This window comes from Tachypleus tridentatus, chromosome 5 (genome assembly GCF_004210375.1).
Source record: "Tachypleus tridentatus isolate NWPU-2018 chromosome 5, ASM421037v1, whole genome shotgun sequence".
In the NCBI taxonomy this organism is placed as follows: Eukaryota; Metazoa; Arthropoda; class Merostomata; order Xiphosura; family Limulidae; genus Tachypleus; species Tachypleus tridentatus.
Window position 1 is genome coordinate 57,179,427 of NC_134829.1, and position 23,615 is coordinate 57,203,041.

General features: G+C 33.3%; 1 protein-coding gene across 1 annotated transcript in view; it reads right to left on the minus strand.

Annotated features, from left to right (window-relative positions):
- LOC143251222 (uncharacterized) overlaps positions 1–23,615 on the minus strand; it is an 83,093-nt gene that overhangs the window by 37,815 nt on the left and 21,663 nt on the right. The gene's annotated exons all lie outside the window — the stretch shown is intronic.

Genomic DNA, 23,615 nt, shown 5'->3' on the forward strand with positions numbered 1-23,615 from the left:
TAACGAGAGAATAGCTAGTATTGTTAGTACAGTAATACCTCACGACGAGAGAATAGCTGATAATGTCAGTAGAGTAACACCTCATGACGAGAGAATAGCTGGTAATATCACCATATTAAAAACTTAAACAAGGGAATACCTAGTATTTGATTTCTACAGTAAACAGTAGTAAACTTAGGAGATGAACATGTTGTGTTGTTGTTTTGTCAGATTCATGAAACTGTTGTAAGTTTTTGACTCCCACAGTACACAGTAGTAAACTCAGAGAAGTACGTGTGATGTTGTTGACTTGTTAGAGTTAGTGAAATTTTTGTAAATTTTTTGATTCCTACTGTACACAGAAGTAAACTTAGGAGATGTACTTGTAGTGTTGTTGACTTGACTGAGATCAGAAACAGTTTGTTGTGTTCTTGGCTGTTTGTTCCTATTTTCACAGTAATTTTCACAATTACCATCACTTTGACAAATACTGCTGTACAGCTTTCAGTACAGCTCACTTACAGTAATGGTATACATATCTTACTTTTGGTTCTAGGTGAAACCCAGACTTCAGTTCATAAAAGTGCCATCTAGCTGTTTTAAAAGCTTGTCCCCAATCTTCAGTCTCTCTAACTTTGAATTTCATCAACAAACATAGCAGTACAAGTACAACTTGTCTTTAAATACATTTCTCTGATGAAGCTTGTTGTACATGTTGGGAAGATCAGAATAGTTTTGTATCATCAGATTTCTTACAAATGTCTTTTCTAATCACGTTCATAAGACCATCTGGTTCTCCTGGGAGTAACATCGTGTATAGAATCCTTAATACAGTCATGCAGAACGTAAGTAATCGATTATTCTTGTCAAGAGCAGTGAAACTTGATGCCTTCTGTCCAGCATCTTCATTTGGAAAGTTTGATGTCACTCTAGACTCGATACCAAAGAACTGCGAATTAAAGGACATTGTTCCCTCCCAGTATTGGAGCACTACAACAATGTCTTCCTTTCACATTTCAATTCTTGGATGATCTGGTGTTGTTTCTTCTGCTCACAATATCCAAGGGATTCTCAGAAGTTCAGCTGGACATTTCATGTTTATCATCTTCTAATGGAATGTTGTAACCAGTCCTTCCTTTTTTCTTTCTTTAATTTGCTCTGTGGCTGTTTCCCATCTGTTTCTCATACCATATTGACCTTTGGGCCTAAAGTGCTGCATCTACACCTACGTCGAGTGCATTTACCTAAGGCCATTTTCTACTTTTCCTATATTAACATTGTTTTATCAATACAAGATCAGTACACTCACTCAATCAATGTCAGTAGTATATCGATATCTTTTTTGTGGCCAGCCGTGGACCTGGTTTTCACAAAGGGAGCGGTAATCGCTTGCTTTTTATCCAATCAGGTTTTAGTAAATTTTAGTAAACGTTTTAACCACCAATAAACAAACGATCCGAAATTAGTCGAAAATTATTTTCTACAAAATCTGTAAATATAAGAATTTAACTAGCCATCAATATCCCAGTTTTTAAATAAAGTTTTTGTGCACTGTTCTAACAATTCATTGATTTTTTTAAAACACGAGCGACGTTTCTAATCCTTTCAGAGTTTTAGCCAGTTTGAGACTTTGAGGTTTTGACATTTCAATCAATGTGGTTTCAACGCATTTGGACTAAAATAAGAAATCGTTTCGTTATCATTCAAAATGAGATATTAAAAATAGACGTGAAGATGTTTTTGAATTATACCAAAATGTATACTTTTTAAATAATCCGTTAGAGAAAACTGGTTACAACAGCGATCCCTTTATTTGTGTTTCTCTAATAAAGGAAAACTTTAAATAAATCGAAATCTAAAGTATTACTGACATAAAACTATGATATATACATATATCACACAATATCATATTAAACCGCTACTCTAATTTAGTACAATATGCTCAACAATAGATGTTCTATTGTTGTAAGGATGCTTACGACAAAGTCCTAAAACACAACGTAAGTAATAGTTAATTCCAATAGATGACACGAATAAAAAACATGTTTTTTATAAAGTGTGTTGGTTTAGATATAATGTAACGACATCAACTAACTAAAAGCCTTTAAGGGTTTTATGTCTTGTCATCCACACCTCGTGAAGAGGAAATGTTCGTCACAGTTCGGCCGGAACTGCTCTTCCGATGATCAAACACCTCCAGGAGATATTTTAACAAGAGTGAGAGAAACAAACAAAATCAGTTGTGTTTTTCTCAAGTTTCTACTTTCTAAGTTTAGATGTTTCATGAAGAAAAACTAGATTGTTAAGTTACAAAACAATAACATAACACATTCGATTGTTGTGGAGTAATAACACAAGTTGGATATTTACGTTATGTTGTTCGTGAGCAGTTAACAAAAGCCAAAGTCTTTTTTATGGTTCTGCATTCAGCGAGGTCTCTGGTAACAAGTACACACCATCTAAACAGACGATTGTAACACTGAAAGGAAGAACGACCTTACAATGACCTCCATATTTACAGTAGGTTAACTGACTTGACCTTTCTATTTGCGAAAGGATAATTGATGTGAAAATGACATTACACTTTATAATAGATATATTTTTTAAAAATGCTGCTAATTACAGTTTTTATATTAGACGTAGAATAACAAGGAGTCACAACTCAGAAGTATTGTTCTTACTTAAGTTTTAATGAGAACATTAAATACTAAGCAATTGAAATAAACTATGTACATTTTCTCACTTGGTATCGCTACTTTATTAGTAGCAAATTTTACCACCACCTATTAACCTTTTCAGACAAGTGTTAATCGCTATTATGACCATTCTCGACCTGTAAGGTTAAAAACAAGGCAAACAAATCAATAATGTTCGTAGTTGTTGACTTCAATGCATATCAACTTTATACAACAACAAAATGCAATAAATGAATGATTATTCTTCTTAGTGACTAATGTCTCGGGCTGTAGATCATGAGGTCCAAGGTTCGCCTGTAATAACACTCAACACGCTTCTCACTTTTAACTGTCTTTTCGCTGTAAAAGTGACAGTCAATTTCGTTATTAGTTTCACAGTCGGGCTAAGCCGTGGTGGCGACAGGTGTTGCTAACTCGTCACCTTAGTTCAAGTCAGTAGTTTAAAAAAGGAAAAGCTATACTTCATCACTAGGTGTCTCTGGTGGCTTGGTTGTATGTGATACAAGAGAGAATTTTGGTAATAATAGCTGAGGAAAAAATAACGACACACTAAATTAAGATCACGTAAAATCTGACGAAATGTGTAAGAAAGAAGAAGTTAAAATGTGCAAAACGGTGAACTTTCAAATTGGAAAATCAGATATGTGTGATTTCAATAGGGAAAATCTGGCTTTTCCTCTACCAGATATTAGTGGTAATAGCTGAAGGATACACTGTATATTTTGAGGATTGATGTATTATAATCCAAAGGTAGTATGTACTTTCAGAATGCTCTGGATTTAGAAATCCATTTCTTTAGGTGAACGATAAGCTTGAAACTAATGTTTTAAAAGATGTCCTTTTGTATCATTTACGCTGTGACCATGACGGGTATCGAGACCCAGTTTTTAGCGTTATATGTCTTGAAAACAAAAATGCCATAAAGTTAAATGATTGTTCATAAGGGTAGAATATTTTCTTAGATTATTGTCTAAACGGCCCTAAGGTGCACAATAACCATTTATCACTTTAATCCAGAGAAGGCAGTGAACCAATATCATTCAACTCAATACCATCTTTCTTGGTTCTTTAAAAATGAACACCACAATTGGGAATCATTTTAATAACTCTTCCCTAGTTGAAAGTACTTGGTATATTTATCAAGAACACATCTTAAGCTTGGGGTCTACGTATCACTGAGCCACGCCCAGCCCTCACAAAGAGGGAGGATAGGGACTCTTTAATCTAGAATACAAACCTCACTTTTTGTGGTAGACCATGGATGACAGCTATGGATACATGATGATGATACACGAGGGAAAGAGAAACAAAGATTACTGATTTCCAATAGATTGACATGCTGTGTGTTAAAACACAAAGTTTGGAAACAGAAAACCACAAATCATATCAATCGTTTTTCACATTAAAGAAATTTAAGGACGTATATGCTGGATGAACATCTTTCATGTTAGTTTGTCGTGTTCCGTTACAACTTACAAGTTTACTGAATCATGACGACTCGGCATCGCCAGGCTGGTTAAGGCATTCGACTCGTAATCTGAGGGTCGCGGGTTCGAATCCCCGTCGCACCAAACATACTCGCCCTCTCAGCAGTGGGGGCGTTATCGTGTGACGGTCAATCTCACTATTCGTTGGTAAAAGAGTAGCCCAAAAGTTGGCGATGGATGGTTATAAAAAATACAAATATTGATAAAATATTCATTGTGTCGTAGCTTATAGTTAATATAAATAAGAGCATTGAGTACATTATATTCAAATTACTTTAAACATGCAAACCTGCAAATCACGTGACAACTATGTCCAATAGAAAGTATTTGTAGAACGGTACATATATATATTTTTATATCAGGTCTATATTTTGTTTGGCATTCATAAATAGCGTGAGTCCACTGAAAATATCCGTACACTCAGAAAATATAAATCAGTTCAGATTGGGAATATAGAATTTCAAAAATAGGTAACTTGGTGGGTTTAGAAATAAATAACTATAGATCATCTTGGGGTACCAGAACCATTTAGAAAAAGATTCATGACAAATTATACGACAGCCATGGAAAGCAAAGTGCAATGTCTTGTAACAGCTGAGGATCTACGAAACCAAAATTTAATGTCAAAACCCGCCCATGTACCCAGGCAACAGTAAAAAAATATAATAAAGAAGGAACTCTGTTTAAAATTCAACGAAACTAACGCGTAAGCAAGTTACTTTGCCGACACAGCTAGTCAATAATTGAATACCTGAAGTCGCTGGACAATAAAATCGGTATTCACATTGGTCAAGTCGCTTAAGAATTTTTTATGTTTTATTTTGTAATCAGACTATTGAAACAAGCACTAAGAAATCATCATTCTCTTACATTAGGCAGATTATGGAAAGCAAACAGGGACTAGTAGTGAGCTTTGGGAACGACAGTATTACAATGGAGCCTTTTCTAATAAAAACTACACTACAGATCTAGTGTTTAGATCCAGGGTTATTAAATGGGACATAACTTAATGTGGTAACATGGACTCGAAAGACGTGAAATCAGAAATAACGTATTAAACCTCTTTGCTGGTAAACATATTGTGACAATTAACAAAATTATAATAAATAGTAATGGGGAATGCCCATAATGATAAACAAATGTGCAAGTAACCTGCTTCATTTAGATTACTCTATAGCACCAATTTTAATGTTATAAAACTACGCTGCTTCCATGGTGAATATTAATAACGAAACATGATAAAAGTTTGTTTTTAATTTATTAAAAAAATTGAATACCTGAATGGAATTGAAGTTGTAAGGTGAAAAGAAAAAAACCATGAAATTATACAGATAAAACGAGAGACCCCAAAATTACTCAACAAAAAGGTTCAAAGGTCATCAGAGGTCATGGATGTGTCTCAGGATTTTGATTTGGTTCTGCAATTAATCACTTTCCTTTCCGCTTTAGCTAATCAGTTTTTACATTAAATGAAGTTTCAAACTACATATTAGAAACTATAATTTTTGGAACTAACGTACCTTGAGTATTGCCATAGAAATGTCGGTCGTATCCTGCTGTCTTTAAATATGGTACTTTTAATCTATTGATACAAAATATAGTGGTAATATTAAATAGTATGGTAATTATACTTTGACCTCGGAAGAATGTGGTGGCTATATATTACACCTCATCAATATAACGATTATATATGTTAATATTCACAAGTAAAACGGTTATACATTATTGTCCATAAACATGACAATTATGTACTACTTTCAACAAGAATGGAGGTTAAAACATATTCTAGAGTTACCAAGTAGGGAAAAAAAAATTGATAGAATTTTCCATTAAAATCAAAGAAATTGAATAATAATCACGTTGTTGAGTTTAACCACAACAAATATACTAAAATACTTTCAAGCTTCGACACACAAAACTGTCGAAACTGGATGTATATGATAGACATTGTTAGCAATATGTACAAGTTGTTTTTATGTAACCAAAGCTCTACACACTGAGTAACAATACTGTAAAAAAGATACTGTTTCTCCTCAGTGATAAGTACAAACAAATAATTGACACCCTCGAGTTAATATTCTACACTTAAGAGTGATCGAATGTTTACTAAAATTATCATTCAAAATAAGAATGAATGAAAGCATTATCCATCTCAAAGAATTCTCGTGGCAGATGTATCCCGTCCTTTTTTTATTATGATATATTTATCTTGTTCTCTTAATTGGATAAGTTTGTTTTGTTTTTTGAATTTCGCGCGAAGCTATATGAGAGCTATCTGTGCTAGCCGTCCCTAGTTTAGCAGTGTAAGACTATAGGAAAGGCAGCTAGTCATCACTACCCACCGCCAACTCTTGGGCTACCCTTTTACCAACGAATAGTGGAATTGACCGTCACATTATAACGCCCCCACGGCTGAAGGGGCAAGTATGCTTAGTGCAACGAGGATTCGAACCCGCGATCCTCAGATTACGAGTCGAGTGCCTTAACCCACCTGGCCATGCTAGGCCTATATTTGGATAAAGCATTGCTTATTTAATAGAAGAAAAGTAAGTTGTGTGTTATGAAAGAAAATCAGTTGTTTTTGTTATATTTTCATAGAATAGCGTCGTTACTTTTGAAAGTGGGTCGTAAGAAAGATGAAGACATTGGAGATGTAGTATGTTTATGTTTTATAGAGATTTGTGAAAATAAAATAAAAACAAAGTAAAATAGACAAGTCGTTTCTCACAATCACCATATTCTCCCGAATGGCAAATTATGATACAGGGTTTGTTGTATTTACTGTAATTCAGTTATGATATAGGCCTTCATGTATTTACTGTATTTTAATTATGATACAGGGCTTGCCGTATTTCCTGTATTTTAATTATGATACAAGAGCTCACTGTATTTACTGTGTATTGTTTATGATACAAGAGCTCGCTGAATTTAATGTATTTTAATTATGATAGAGGACTTACTGTATTGATTGTATTTTAATTATTATACATGGCTTGCTGAATGTATTGTACATGAATTGTGATACAAGAGCGTGATGTATTTACTGTATTTTGATTATGATACAGGAACTTGTTTGAATGGTAGTAAGCTGGGCAGCAACTCTTCCATTCTATATAAAAACAGTCATTTCCAGTTTTAAAGTGTTATTTGCTGAAACGTTACTAAGAACGAAGAAAAACAACATGTTCTTGTCTTAAACGGATACAAATAACCGTATTTCAGTTATAATATCTTTGATACAAGAGCAAAAAGTATATTTTATTTATATCAACTGTATTGTCTTTATATTATGCATAAATATTAAATTATTCAACCTGCAGATCAAACTTCAAGCCTGGTGTATATCACACGTACGTCGGTGTTTGTTTTAACAGTGTCGTAAAGCCCTCTATCAAAATTCCGCATGGTTTGAAAAAGACAGAAAAAATTGTAATATAGGCCTAAGGAATGAATTTTTAAAAGAAATCGTCTAAATATTCATGAACAATAGACTTGTACTTAATCGGTTCTTTAAAAAACAACAAGTCCTTCTGCATGTTCTGTTATGACCTTTGGGTCATAGCCTTAAGTAGAACCTGAAAAATGTCAAAGGTGAGAACTGAAAATATAAAAATTCTACCATCTGACCTTTTTTTACAGCTATTTGAGCAGTTCTAAGCCTAGTAATAATAAAACAGCTGACAATTATTCAATAGTAGTGGATGAAAGCCATCGTTTAATAAGTTCTATCACTTTCGGCACCTCTGACAGTTTTAAGGCCCCAGGTGTATCGCAGACTTCTAAGATCTGGTTGTGAAGTTTCATTCTACAGTAATTGTCATCAATAAGTTAGAAGTAGCACCGACACTGCTTTACCGCCAGTACTGAGAGAAGGGAACTCTCACCAGTTTCTGATGTGACACTTAGTTCTGATGTTTGTCATAACATCAAGAGTGGAAGTATTTAGTTCTGATGTTTGTCATAACATCAAGAGAGGAAGTATTTAGTTCTGATGTTTGTCATAACATCAAGAGTGGAAGTATTTAGTTCTGATGTTTGTCATAACAACAAGAGTGGAAGTATTTAGTTCTGATGTTTGTCATAACAACAAGAGTAGAAGTATTTAGTTCTGATGTTTGTCATAACATCAAGAGTGGAAGTATTTAGTTCTGATGTTTGTCATAACAACAAGAGTGGAAGTATTTAGTTCTGATGTTTGTCATAACAACAAGAGTAGAAGTATTTAGTTCTGATGTTTGTCATAACATCAAGAGTGGAAGTATTTAGTTCTGATGTTTGTCATAACATCAAGAGTGGAAGTATTTAGTTCTGATGTTTGTCATAACATCAAGAGTAGAAGTATTTAGTTCTGATGTTTGTCATAACATCAAGAGTGGACGTAAAGTTTTCATCACGATGAATTAATTAAAACCAAAACAACGAACTTTTATGTTACTTTCATACATGAATCAGTAATAAATATCTTGCTTAACTTATAGAACACAGCATGTTACATGAACAAGCAGTCCTTACTTTATAGAACACAGCATGTTACATGAACAAGCAGTCCTTACTTTATAGAACACAGCATGTTACATGAACAAGCAGTCCTTACTTTATAGAACACAGCATGATACATGAACAAGCAGTCCTTACTTTATAGAACACAGCATGTTACATGAACAAGCAGTCCTTACTTTATAGAACACAGCATGTTACATGAACAAGCAGTCCTTACTTTATAGAACACAGCATGTTATATGAACAAATAGTCCTTACTTTATAGAACACAGCATGTTACGAGAACAAGTAGTCCTTACTTTATAGAACACAGCATGTTATATGAACAAGTAGTCCTTACTTTATAGAACACAGCATGTTACATGAACAAGCAGTCCTTACTTTATAGAACACAGCATGTTACATGAACAAGCAGTCCTTACTTTATAGAACACAGCATGATACATGAACAAGCAGTCCTTACTTTATAGAACACAGCATGTTACATGAACAAGCAGTCCTTACTTTATAGAACACAGCATGTTACATGAACAAGCAGTCCTTACTTTATAGAACACAGCATGTTACATGAACAAGTAGTCCTTACTTTATAGAACACAGCATGTTATATGAACAAGTAGTCCTTACTTTATAGAACACAGCATGTTACATGAACAAGCAGTCCTTACTTTATAGAACACAGCATGTTACATGAACAAGCAGTCCTTACTTTATAGAACACAGCATGTTACATGAACAAGCAGTCCTTACTTTATAGAACACAGCATGTTACATGAACAAGCAGTCCTTACTTTATAGAACACAGCATGTTACATGAACAAGCAGTCCTTACTTTATAGAACACAGCATGTTACAAGAACAAGTAGTCCTTACTTTATAGAACACAGCATGTTACATGAATAAGTAGTCCTTACTTTACAGAACACAGCATGTTATATGAACAAGTAGTCCTTACTTTATAGAACACAGCATGTTACATGAACAAGCAGTCCTTACTTTATAGAACACAGCATGTTACATGAACAAGCAGTCCTTACTTTATAGAACACAGCATGTTACAAGAACAAGCAGTCCTTACTTTATAGAACACAGCATGTTACAAGAACAAGTAGTCCTTACTTTATAGAACACAGCATGTTACATGAATAAGTAGTCCTTACTTTACAGAACACAGCATGTTATATGAACAAGTAGTCCTTACTTTATGGAACACAGCATGTTATATGAACAAGTAGTTCTTACTTTATAGAACACAGCATGTTACGGGAACAAGTAGTCCTTACTTTATAGAACACAGCATGTTATATGAACAAGTAGTCCTTACTTTATAGAACACAGCATGTTACATGAACGAGTAGTCCTTACTTTACAGAACACATGATTACACAAGGATACATGGACGAGTAGTCCTTACTTTATAGAACACAGCATGTTGAACGAGTAGTCCTTACTTTACAGAACACATGATTACACAAGGATACATGGACGAGTAGTCCTTACTTTATAGAACACAGCATGTTGAACGAGTAGTCCTTACCTTATAGAACACAGCATGTTACATGAACGAGTAGTCCTTACTTTACAGAACACATTATTACACAAGGATACATGGACGAGTAGTCCTTACTTTATAGAACACAGCATGTTACATGAACAAGCAGTCCTTACTTTATAGAACACAGCATGTTACATGAACAAGCAGTCCTTACTTTATAGAACACAGCATGTTACATGAACAAGCAGTCCTTACTTTATAGAACACAGCATGTTACATGAACAAGCAGTCCTTACTTTATAGAACACAGCATGTTACATGAACAAGCAATCCTTACTTTATAGAACACAGCATGTTACATGAACAAGCAGTCCTTACTTTATAGAACACAGCATGTTATATGAACAAGTAGTCCTTACTTTATAGAACACAGCATGTTACATGAACAAGTAGTCCTTACTTTATAGAACACAGCATGTTACATGAACAAGTAGTCCTTACTTTATAGAACACAGCATGTTACACAAGACACTTTATAGAACACAGTCATGAACAAGCAGTCCTACTTTATAGAACACAGCATGTTACATGAACAAGCAGTCCTTACTTTATAGAACACAGCATGTTACAGCAAGTTACATGAACAAGCAGTCCTTACTTTATAGAACACAGCATGTTACATGAACAAGCAGTCCTTACTTTATAGAACACAGCATGTTACATGAACAAGCAGTCCTTACTTTATAGAACACAGCATGTTACATGAACAAGTAGTCCTTACTTTATAGAACACAGAACATGTTACATGAACAAGCAGTCCTTACTTTATAGAACACAGCATGGACGAGTAGTCCTTACTTTATAGAACACATCATGTTACATGAACAAGCAGTCCTTACTTTATAGAACACAGCATGTTACATGAACAAGCAGTCCTTACTTTATGTTAGAACAAGTTACATGAACAAGCAGTCCTTACTTTATAGAACACAGCATGTTATATGAACAAGTAGTCCTTACTTTATAGAACACAGCATGTTACATGAACAAGTAGTCCTTACTTTATAGAACACAGCATGTTTTATAGAACACAGCATGTTATATGAACAAGTAGTTCTTACTTTATAGAACACAGCACGTTACATGAACAAGCAGTCCTTACTTTATAGAACACAGCATGTTACATGAACAAGCAGTCCTTACTTTATAGAACACAGCATGTTACAAGAACAAGCAGTCCTTACTTTATAGAACACAGCATGTTACAAGAACAAGTAGTCCTTACTTTACAGAACACATGATTACACAAGAATACATGGACGAGTAGTCCTTACTTTACAGAACACATGATTACACAAGAATACATGGACGAGTAGTCCTTACTTTATAGAACACAGCATGTTACATGAACGAGTAGTCCTTACCTTATAGAACACAGCATGTTACATGAACGAGTAGTCCTTACTTTACAGAATACATGATTACACAAGGATACATGGACGAGTAGTCCTTACTTTATATAACACAGCATGTTACATGGACGAGTAGTCCTTACCTTATAGAACACAGCATGTTACATGGACGAGTAGTCCTTACTTTATATAACACAGCATGTTACATGGACGAGTAGTCCTTACCTTATAGAACACAGCATGTTACATGAACAAGCAGTCCGTTTTCTATTACATTTATTAAACCTTTGTTCGTGACGTACAAAAATAAGATTCTAAAAAGAAACGCCATTGTCAGTTTCATTTACAACTTTCCTCGACGTTTACGTAAGATATGTTTCAAAATTGTCAACCTCCAGAAGTAACCGATATGTTGGTCCCAGTATGGGGTATGTGTATAGGGTTGTCAATAAATATTTTTGGTAGATACACATGGATGAGATGTGGAGGAAACTTTGCGGACTACATTTTTACTAGTTGGTGCATGTGCGTAAAATCAATTAAGGAAAATAACGATATGCGGCGCTGCATGTTTCCTTATGTACAAAAAACAACGATATGTGGCGCTGCATGTTTCCTTCTGTACAAAAAACAACGATATGTGGCGCTGCATGTTTCATCTCAGTACTACAGTCGTGTGAACGAAGTCACTTTAAAAATTATCTAAGGACGACTGTAGAGGTATTAACACTTTTACTAATAAAGCAGAGGTCGAAACGTTGTTAAAAGATGGTAACCTGAAGATGACATAGGAAGGTCGAAACGTTATTCTCTGTTTCATTAGTAAAATTGTCAATACCCCATACCAGCCGCCCTGAGATACATTTTTATTTTAACTGGGTTTCTCATCATCGCGAAACTCACATTCGATGTTCAAACATCCTCTGTCCATTTAAACATCAGACTTCGGACAAGGTTCGGAATTTGCTGGCGAGCAGCCCGATACAAGTGGTGTTAGATATGACATTTTTGTTCTTATTCGACTTTTAACTGTCTTGCTGCAGATGATATATGAATGGCATCACGTGACGAGCAAGTACAGTTTCAGGATTGCCGTGCAACTATATTCATGATGATGGTTTTACAAACCATGTGTCTGTACCACTTGGCAAAGTTCTAGGCTATGTGGTCCTCACTTCTTCTCCCTTTGTGGCCGGCCCATCGTATGTCTGAGGACTTACAATGTGGAGCACAGATAGTACATTGGGTAGCTTAATGCTGAATTACAAACAAACAAACTCACCAGTTCTATGTTTACACCTAGACTTATTTTCTACCAGTATTTGAATCAATGTCGAACCGCAAAGAAATTTAATATATCGTGTTTCTTCATTGTAAAACCAGAGAAGTCTCTTCGCGACGTGACATAATATTAGTAGAAACGTAATAAAACTTTACTGAAACAGCATTTGTAAACACAATAAAAAACAGTGTGGTACAGACAGTGTAGGACAAGTTTCTGTTTATTATATGCCCTGTAGCCACGTCGTTAAAGTGTATTTTCAGAAAGTTCATGTTACTCTTTGTATTTTTTCTTATCTTTAGACCATGAAGAAAAATTTCGTGATTCGATATTTCAATCCTCCAAGAACTTGTTGAGAATTTTGAGGTATAAATCTAAAATCCAGAGTTCGATTCTTCCGCGGTGATATAACTGGGTAGCTCTGCGTATAAAGGATATTTGCAAGCTTTATTAATGAAACTAATAATTTTGTGCTTGAATAATAGAACTAGAGCCTAAAGAAAGATACCTACAAAAAACACAACGCTACTGGCAAATTATCACGTCGTAACTTATAGTTTTCACAGATATGTGTGAGAGAAATATTGTTTAAGATTTGATGAAATGCTCACTACTGAAAGTGTCGTCACAGATGTATGGAAACAAGCTGATCACAGACAATAAACACTAGTTGACGCTAGGCCTGGTTGACAAATTCTAGGCATATGTCATTATTAAAAAAACGGTTATGGTGTAACTATTTTTTCAAAGTTTCTCTTGCTACTTTAAAAAATTGAGTAATATTTCAAGGTATAATTGTAAGCACGTATATAAATGTTGGTATTAAAACTAGTGTTATAAAAACCTTCAGGATATACCAATATTTTAATTAATAAGATAAGATTCAGTTCTTCTCAATTTACAGGAGTTTTGTATTAATCCACATTAAAACATTGCTCTATCTACATCTAGCTTTTCCAATAAACTTTTCTCTATCTCTATTGAAAATAATAACGAAGACTTGGATAATAGACTTCCTTATCTCAATAGGTTTTAATTTACTGTATAAAACTATCAAACCACAACCCTATAATATGATAACGAAGACTTGGATAATAGACTTCTTTATCTCAATAGGTTTTAATTTACTGTATCAGACTATCAAACCACAAACCTATAATATAATAACGAAGACTTGGATAATAGACTTCCTTATCTCAATAGGTTTTAATTTACTGTATAAAACTATCAAACCACAACCCTATAATATGATAACGAAGACTTCGATAATAGACTTCCTTATCTCAATAGGTTTTAATTTACTGTATAAAACTATCAAACCACAACCCTATAATATAATAACGAAGACTTGGATAATAGACTTCCTTATCTCAATAGGTTTTAATTTACTGTATAAAACTATCAAACCACAACCCTATAATATAATAACGAAGACTTGGATAATAGACTTCCTTATCTCAATAGGTTTTAATTTACTGTATAAAACTATCAAACCACAACCCTATAATATAATAACGAAGACTTGGATAATAGACTTCCTTATCTCAATAGGTTTTAATTTACTGTATAAAACTATCAAACCACAACCCTATAATATGATAACGAAGACTTGGATAATAGACTTCTTTATCTCAATAGGTTTTAATTTACTGTATCAGACTATCAAACCACAAACCTATAATATAATAACGAAGACTTGGATAATAGACTTCCTTATCTCAATAGGTTTTAATTTACTGTATCAGACTATCAAACCACAACCCTATAATATAATAACGAAGACTTGGATAATAGACTTCCTTATCTCAATAGGTTTTAATTTACTGTATAAGACTATCAAACCACAACCCCATAATATAATAACGAAGACTTGGATAATAGACTTCTTTATCTCAATAGGTTTTAATTTACTGTATAAAACTATCAAACCACAACCCCATAATATAATAACAAAGACTTGGATAATAGACTTCCTTATCTCAATAGGTTTTAATTTACTGTATCAGACTATCAAACCACAACCCTATAATATAATAACAAAGACTTGGATAATAGACTTCCTTATCTCAATAGGTTTTAATTTACTGTATCAGACTATCAAACCACAACCCTATAATATAATAACGAAGACTTTAGTAATCGACTTCTTTTCTTTAAAAATGTTAATTATTTTAGAAGTCACAGTCTTCCAACTAACAAATATGTCGATAATTGATTTCTTTAACTCCAATAATTTTTATTTATTTTATAAAACTATGGATTTAATGCACTTAATATGATCCATAGTAATAACTTACCAGTTTGTATATTTTATGATTCTAGAGCTCACAAAAGAACGGTTAAAACAGTAAGTACAGTTAGCTAAGACAAGAACAATCAGGCCTAAGTTCACATTTAGTAATAACTACTTTACCTGCCACCAGAGAGAGCTGGTAGTTAACAGTTTACATTGATAGTCTAAGACTTTCATTTTGTATCTTAATTATAGCACTTAATTAAGTGTTTTGGTTGAATTGGTCTTAAAAGCAACTGAAATATTATTTGTTTTACTAATGCTAAGGTGTGTTCTGATGTAATCGATTATGATAAGAAACGAACCTACACCAAATTTAATTATCTATCTATTTACATAGCAAGAGACAGGGAGAATTGAACAATAAATGTAACATATTTGCTCCTCAAAGGCATTTAGTAAAACAAGGTTAGGTTCAGAGTTTTTTTGTGTATTAGACACTTACTGTTGACGACCAAACTAATTGTAAGAAGCAGTACTTGTCTGATGTAATCGAAAAATGCAATTTGTTCTGAACGTTCGTGAACATTTCTGGTTTCCTCAGTAAGATATTCGTTCACTGTGGGTCTGCCTATCATTGCTTCTTCCTTAGATAAGCTGGATTATTCTTCTATTACTACTGTCTACTGTGGCGAGGCCTTGCTGTTTCGGCTCATCCAATCATAGCTAAGCGTCTACTGTGGTGCGATCCAACAGTACATTTTTGTTGGGCTTTTTGCACGCCAAAATCGGTTCCATATTAATAAACATTTTAAAAGTTGGTCTACAGCACAGAAGGTGAAAATCCTGGCCAACATTATGATGTTTAGATGTTCTTAGTTTCTAAAGATGCTTATTTCTCCATATACACTACAAATATCTTGAAACTACGTCTCCAAAATGTGCTTCAAATTCAACTCTCGTTTTAGGGTCCGAATGTTGTAGAATTTCCATGTTTTAACTAAAGGGAGGACAAGAAGCCAGTAGAACTATTTATTTCATATATATTTATATATGTTTAAAGCATGTATACGGTATAACCTGACAGGGTATATATATATGTGCATTATATATCATTTAAATCAGAAATTCTCCGTTATAAAAACTCGATGCATACACGTCTATGTATTTCGTATGCCTTTAAAGAGGAATAACCGTAAGACATTGCAGAATAAATACATATATGTTTTGTGTGTTTCTCTTATAGTAAAGCCACATCGGGATATCTACCTGGTCCACCGAGGGGTATCGAATCCCTGTTTTTAGTGTTGTAAATTCGTAGACTTACCGCTGTACCAGCGGGAACTTTTGTTTGGTAATTGTTTGTAAAGCAGAGCACCTGGTGGCTAAGGTTTACTTCAACTTAAACAGTACTGCCTTTCCTGCCTTCATTATTAAACAGTAGTGGAGATAGTGTTTGAGTTGTTAACACTGAGCAAATGGTGTCAAGGTAAGCTAAAGAATCTAATCAGTCTCTCTACTACAACTCACAATATTTACACGTTCTCAACATAGTGTACAAATAACTTTATCGGCTCACATATGTCTCCTTCTGGTATTTTAAGATGTTTACGAAACATCCTTAAATATGTATAAAACCCACATACACTCAGATTCAGGCCAGCCCAGCTAGGTTATATGTAACCAAACCACGCGTAAACAAAATTCAACAAAAACACACAGAGTTCCTAGATACACAAACACAACGTTCTTCCTTAATTATACAAATATTCTGATGTTGTCAGGAGGTAGGCTTCAGAATACGTTAGTTCTGGAAAAATCTTTACAAAATTAAAACCACTGCGTCATACGTGACGATAGTGAACAGAAGTATCTCTCTCATCAGTAAATGTAGTAGACGCCTTATGTTAATTTTATTTGAAAAGGGGTTTATTTATGCGCTAATAGGATTAATAGTATTCCTTTCCAATTGATATTTATGAAATTATTTATATGAACAAAACTTTCTATTGATTATGAACAAAAAAAAAGTTTATATCATAAGACTTGAAAAATCGACATTGTACATTTACGGCCAGAAAAGTCACTCACGTGTCCAAATTACGTGATGACATCATGCAAGAACACGTATTCTACTGAAGAACTTTGTTTTGAATTAAATTTCGCGCAAACCTACACGAGGGCTATCTGCACTAGCCGTCCCTAATTTAGCAGTGCAAAACTAGAGGGAAGGCAACTAACTAGTCATCACCGCCAGCCGCCAACTCTTGAGCTGCTCTTTTACAAACGAATAGTGGGATTAACCGTCACATTATAACGCCCTCTCCCGGTTGAAAGGGCGAGCATGTTTGGTGTGACGGGGATTCGAATCCGCGATCCTCGGATAACGAGTCGAGTACCTCAATCACCGGGCCGTGCCAGGCCTATTGAAGAAGTAATGTGGACTTCATCCAACACTCACGAATCAAATCAGTGGTCAAACAAGGAAGCAGGTAGAGGTCAAGGTGTGCCTGAACCTTCCAGGTCACCCGTGACCAAATGAAACAACGCGTTGGTGGTTCACGATACAGTTTTGTGATGAACTCAAAAAATCGTGCACAAGAAAATATAAACTCTGAAATTATTCATTCTTAATCCAGTTTAAAACAACATGTCATTCGATGGGACAATGCTAAAGGATTCTCGCTGTGGAGGGAGCAGGCAGTCCAGTGTTTCTTTGCTCGAAAACAACAACAACTAACAAATATATCGTTTTCTTTAAAAGCAAGACTTCAACAGCCTAAGGAACATTAATCTTAACACGAATATTTAGCCTATCTTTCCTTATTCCAATTCGCGCCTCATCTTTTATCATCATCATGTTTTGATTTTGTAATAACTCGCTCTGCATGTGAACGGTATAACTCACGTGGCTTATGACGTTTTAGATACGTCGTATATCTTTCAAAAAACTCATGTTTAACTATGTGAACAGCTGGTGGGAAAAAGAGATTTTTATAGTCACCGAGACTTAAAACCACATGTTCATCCTATTACGCAGATGAACGAACACACGGAAGACTGAAAACTCATTACGGTCAACTGGTCTTTGATGAAACGCAAATGTCGCAAGCTGAAAATCACGTGCTTTAAAAATTCATTGCTTCCTCGTTTTCTGACAGCGAAATCGTTGGGTTTTTTTTTTTTTGTAGAAAGTTTCATAAAACTTTAATATTATGCACATTTCGGACCACAACTCAGTGCATAACGTTACCGACATTGTTATGCCTGTCGATTTGGGATAAACCTGAATTTGAGTAATTCGATTGTAGTTTTGTTACGTTAGAGGTCTCGTTTCTCCAATGCATACAAATATATAAAAACAAACAAATATGAAAATATTATATTCACCATTGTAAAACAGCGTGGTGTATTTTACTTTTCATAATTATTACGTCTCTTTATTATGTTTCAAAGGTTTTTAACCTCTTATCAGAACAACATTAGAATTAAAACTCACAAAGGTTTGTTTAACATTAACCTCTTATCACAGGATTGTTACAATTATCGATTTAGAAATAAATATAGCTAGTTTAGTATCCTGAATTCATCACCTAGAAACTCTAGGTTTTTTATTGGATTTTACACACATAATTGCACGAGGGCTATCTGCGCATGTCAATTTTCAAACTACTGAGTATTGTCAGAACTAAATGATGTTTTATAAAATTAATTATAACTAAGATAAAGTATCGCAAAAACATTACTAAAACTTACTTGTAGGATAAACAGTAGCAAAACAAACTTATAATATAAACAGTATTAAACTAACTTGTAACTTAAACAGTGTTAAAATGCATACTACTAAACTCCAAGGATTAGGAGTACCAATGGAAACTTATAAGGTGCGTAATCTTAAAACAAACTTTCGTGAAGCATGGTATTAAAAGACAAATATTAGGAGGGGAAAATTGCGAAATGGTTTAATATAAATATGGTAATGCTATGTACCTATAGCCTAGAGTGAAGTGTACGAAAGGCAAATAGTTCTGGTGTGGCACGTGACGACATGCTCTCTTACCGTAAGATTTACATAATACACAGAAGGTTTGAGCTACCCAAACCACTTGTATTCTTGAGGCTAATATAATTACTACAATATGATCGCATGATGTGATTATTTCAATGTTAAACATAAAGCTAGATACAGAATGCTTTATACGTACTGTGCCCTTCACGGGTATCGAAACCAGGATTTTAACCTTAGGAGTCTTCGACTTATGTGGTTTTATGACGTTATCTGAGTTCTAACGTAAGTTATATATGGTGTTATAGCGTCATTTCAGTTGTAACGTAAGGTTTACATAGTATTATGGCTTTATCTGACTTGTAAGGTTTATGTGGTATTATACCGTTATTTGAGTTGTAACGTAAGGTTTATATGGTATTATAGTGTTATCTGAGTTGTAACATAAGGTTTATATGGTATTATAGTGTTATCTGAGTTGTAACGTAAGGTTTATATGGTATTATAGTGTTATCTGAGTTGTAAAGTAAGGTTTATATGGTGTTATAGTGTTATCTGAGTTGTAACATAAGGTTTATATGGTATTATAGTGTTATCTGAGTTGTAACATAAGGTTTATATGGTATTATAGTGTTATCTGAGTTGTAACATAAGGTTTATATGGTATTATAGTGTTATCTGAGTTGTAACATAAGGTTTATATGGTATTATGGCGTTATCTAAGTTGTAACGTAAGGTTTATATAGTATTGTGCCGTTATCTGAGTTATAACGAAAGGTTTATATGATATTATGGCTTTATCTGACGTGTAAAATTTATGTGGTATTATACCGTTATTTGAGTTGTAACGTAAGGTTTATATGGTATTATAGTGTTATCTGAGTTTAACATAAGGTTTATATGGTATTATAGTGTTATCTGAGTTGTAACGTAAGGTTTATATGGTATTATAGTGTTATCTGAGTTGTAACATAAGGTTTATATGGTATTATAGTATTATCTGAGTTGTAACATAAGGTTTATATGGTATTATAGTGTTATCTGAGTTGTAACATAAGGTTTATATGGTATTATACCGTTATCTGAGTTGTAACATAAGGTTTATATGGTATTATACCGTTATCTGAGTTGTAACATAAGGTTCATATGGTATTATAGTGTTATCTGAGTTGTAACATAAGGTTCATATGGTATTATAGTGTTATCTGAGTTGTAACGTAAGGTTTATATGGTATTATAGTGTTATCTGAGTTGTAACATAAGGTTTATATGGTATTATAGTATTATCTGAGTTGTAACATAAGGTTTATATGGTATTATAGTGTTATCTGAGTTGTAACATAAGGTTTATATGGTATTATACCGTTATCTGAGTTGTAACATAAGGTTTATAGTGTATTATACCGTTATCTGAGTTGTAACATAAGGTTCATATGGTATTATAGTGTTATCTGAGTTGTAACATAAGGTTCATATGGTATTATAGTGTTATCTGAGTTGTAACATAAGGTTCATATGGTATTATAGTGTTATCTGAGTTGTAACATAAGGTTCATATGGTATTATAGTGTTATCTGAGTTGTAACATAAGGTTTATATGATGTTATAGTGTTATCTGAGTAATAAAGTAAAGCTTATCTGATATTATGGCGTCATCGAGGTGTAACGTAGGATATATACGGCATTATAGCGTATTTTGGTTTGTAACATAAGATCTGTATGGTATTATAGCGTATTTTGGTTTGTAACATAAGATCTGTATGGTATTATAGCGTATTCTGAGTTGTAAAGTACATATCAAGTGTTGGGCTATAGTGTAAGGTATAAATACAGTCGTATTATGACATCTGTGATATAATATAAAAATAATCTGATAACGTCATTTTAATGTAAGGTTTGTACCGTACTCCTACGATTACTGGATTTTTTTAGGCTTATATATAGACGTATTGATAGAGCTAGATCACAGTGTAAGGTATATACCTCGAAAACTAGGTTATAAATATTGAGAGTTATACAGTATTCTCAGTACCACTGTATTATAATTAAGGATTACATAGTATTCTCAGTACAACTGGGTTATAGTTAAGGTTCATACAGTATTCTCGGTACAACTGGGTTATAGAGAATTGTCACTAAAGCAGAGAGTTCGAACAAAAACATCACGTGATGCTGTTTGGAGTCCCACAAATTGCTGAAGACTTGAAATGTCTCCCAAACACTCTCATATCTCATTACTTTGTACCTACCATGAAGCAGAGGGAAGGGTATCTTTATGTTGAAGCAACGAGAGATACTTACAAAAGAAATGGAATTATGGCCAGCCCAAGTATCATCACATATTGATGGTACACGGTATACGTTGTGGTTTGTGTATTATTGGTACAGGATTCTACTATCAAGCAGTGTTACAATTATAATTTATTTCTGATGAGCCTTTAGTTTATGTGTTATGTATTACTGTTTCACATAGCCTAAAACAGGTTAAATTGTAATTTAGATTTAGAAGTTAATTAAATGTAAAGATATATCAAATATATGATGTTTACCAACAAGATTGACACACACTTTTCTTTATCAATACAAATATATTTAAATATACAAACAATTATACAATTTATAATAAAGTTTATTATAATAAATTATTACAAATAATAAACTATATACAAAGGCTTCAAAACCGTACAAAAATAGTGAGTTTTTTTGTTTTTTTCTGGTCTGGATATTTTATCAGCGGTTCACGATGGATGAATTAATTTCGAATTGATATCGGCACAGTTCACTTAACGGGTGGCTATCTAGTTCTTCGCTGATCACACGTGAGTTTTTCACCAAAGTTATCTGATGTTTTTGTAGAAATAGCAAGATAAAAATTTGATAAATCCAAAGTTAATTCCGGAGAAACTTTATGGGAGTGTAACAGAGACATGTGGAGAAAAATCTCAAAGGTCACTTTGATTAAATATGGTGCAACAATACCTGAAAAACTGTTTGCAGGTATTTTAATAACTGGAGACACCCAAAATATTAACTGTTAGCTAAACTCAAACATATTCTCCGAGTTTCTGTTGTAATAAATATGGAAATTAACATAATTTTTATATTTCACAATATGATTTACCTTCCCTTGTTCTAGTACTGTATATTGAAGTAAGAATTATATAATAGTATAGCATGGTTATAAAATGAAGGTTATAAACTCTTAGAGTGATAGTTCTATATTGAAGTAAGAAGTATACAGTAATATAGCATGGTTATAATATGAATATAAACTCTTAGAGTGATAGTTCTATATTGAAGTAAAAACTATACAGTAATATAGCATGGTTATAAAATGAAGGTTATAAACTCTTAGAGTGATAGTTGTATATTGAAGTAAGAATTATACAGTAATATAGCATGGTTATAAAATGAAGGTTATAAACTCTTAGAGTGATAGTTGTATATTGAAGTAAGAATTATACAGTAATATAGCATGGTTATAATATGAAGGTTATAAACTCGTAAAATGATAGTTCTATATTAAAGTAAAAATTATACAGTAGTATAGCAGGGTTATAATATCAGTGTTATATAATATTGTTTTTTAAAATTAATTATAACGTAGTTTTTACATTATTATGGTCGAGACTATGATTTAAATGCTATTTAAAGTTTAATTTAACATTTTTAAAGTATTACAGCTACAGCTGGGTTTTAATTTATGATCTACCCAGCATCATAAAGACAACTGAGTTTAAATATTACAACTGGGTTTTAATGTAATATTTACCCATTATTATAACGTCAGCTTCGTTATAATGTAAGATGTATCCAGTATTACAACGGTAACTAGGTTTTAATGTAAGATTAGCTCAGAGTTACAAAGACGGTTGGGTTTTGACGCAATATTTACCCAGTATTACAACGACAGTTGGGTTAGATGAAAGTTGCATCACCTGTATTTTAATGTTTAATTTTTACAGTATTATGGGAACGATTGATTGTTTTATAAGTTTTGCAGAAATTTACATCAAGAAATATGATATTACAATGACAATAACTAGGTTATTATGTAAAGTTTATACAGCGTCATAACGACAATATGTTATAACATAAAGTTTGTATAGCGTCATAACAACATCTATGTTATAACATAAAGTTTATACAGCGTTATAACGACAATATGTTATAACATAAAGTGTGTATAACGTCATAACGACAACATGTTATAACATAAAGTGTGTATAGCGTCATAACGACAATATGTTATAACATAAAGTTTATACAGCGTCATAACGACAATATGTTATAACATAAAGTTTGTATAGCGTCATAACGACAATATGTTATAACATAAAGTTTGTATAGCGTCATAACGACAACTATGTTATAACACAAAGTTTGTATAGCGTCATAACGACAATATGTTATAACATAAAGTTTATACAGCGTCATAACGACAATATGTTATAACATAAAGTTTATACAGCGTCATAACGACAATATGTTATAACACAAAGTTTGTATAGCGTCATAACGACAA